Genomic DNA, 1,631 nt, shown 5'->3' with positions numbered 1-1,631 from the left:
TTCCCACAAGGTCCTCAACAAGACTGCCCTTATTTTTTATGACAGCCACAAGTGGGGTCCCCAAGTTGCTTGCACGACTGTCTGACTTGGCTACAGATTTGGGAGTTCTGATAACTACTCTTCAGGTTCTATAACTCACTAGAATGACTCATAGAACTCAAGAAGGTGCTCTACTTATGATTACCTTTTTATTATAAATAAACAATTAGATGAAGAGGTACATAGGGCGAGGTCTGGAAGGGGCCTGAACACAGGAATTCCTGTTCCTGTGGAGTCGGGCTGTGCTGCAAGAGTTATTTTTAATTGAGATTTCATTATGTAAGCATGTTTCATTAAATCATAGGCTATGTGACTGAACTAAACTCCAGCCAATTACAAGGTTGTTTTTTCTGATGAGCAGCCTTCTCCATCCTGAAGCTATCTGGGGGTCCAGCCAGAAGTCACCTCACTAGCATAGCAGAAAGACTCCTATCATTCAAGAAATTCCAAAAGTTTTTGAAGCTCTGCTCCTTTAACTGGAGACAAAGACCAGATATATTCTTTATTATACCACAAGCCATTTGATGGTTTTTCACCAAGGATCCCTTATAGCAAAAGGATCATACCTGTTTGATTATCTACATTTCGTAAAGTATTTATATAAGAGAACAATAATAAAAACATGAATACGGTAGTTCCCCCTTATTTATGGAGGGTGTATTTCAAGACACCCAATAGATGCCTAAAACCACAGATAGTTCCAAACCCCATATATACTATGCTTTTTCTTATGCATACCTATGGTAAAGTTTAATTTATAAATCAGCCACAGTAAGAGATTAACAACAATAATAATAAAATAGAACAGTTATAACAATATACTATAATAAAAATTATGTGGATGTGTGTTCTCTCTTTCAAAATATCTTATTGTTGGGGCACCTGGTTGGCTCAGTTGGTTAAGCATCTGACTCTTAATTTTGGTTCAGGTCATGATCTCGGGGTCATGAGATCAAGCCCAGCATTTGGCTCCATGCTGGACATGGAGTCTGCTTAAGATTCTTTCTCACTCTCTCCCTCTGCCCCTCCCGCTGCTTGCTCATGCTTGGCGATCTCTCGCTCTAAAAAAAAAAAAAAGAAAGAAAAGAAAAAAGTATCTTATTGTACTGGACTCACCGCCCTCTTCTTGTGAGGATGTGAGATGATTAAATGCCTATGTGAGGAGATGAAGCGAGCTGAATGATGTAGACATTGTGACATAGCCTTGAGGAACTGAAACTGCAGAGATAAACTGTAGCTAAGGGGGTAATGAATTTATGTATGCCTAACATTTGAAGGAATCAGTGTGGGGTAGGCATAGGAGGCTGTTAATTAAATTTCCCAGTCTATCGATATTATAATCTTACCAACAATGCCAGTGGTACATTATATGTTATTGTGTAGATGCAATACAAAAAACAAGAGTAATTAGTCCAGTCCATAACTCTGTTTTGTGATCAAAATGTCTCCCAGGGCAAGGCTACCTAGGTTTGCAGTCTTCCATTTTAATCTGGTCATATAGTTGAGTTGAACAGCGCTGCTATGAATATTTTGGTACAAAATTTTGTTTTACATATTCCTTTTCAATCCTTTTGCATATATACCTAGAAGTA

This window comes from Leptonychotes weddellii, chromosome 7 (genome assembly GCF_054177405.1).
Source record: "Leptonychotes weddellii isolate Sample4059 chromosome 7, ASM5417740v2, whole genome shotgun sequence".
Lineage (NCBI taxonomy): Eukaryota > Metazoa > Chordata > Mammalia > Carnivora > Phocidae > Leptonychotes > Leptonychotes weddellii.
The sequence above is the reverse complement of the archived record's forward strand: the minus strand, read 5'-3'. Positions refer to the sequence as shown.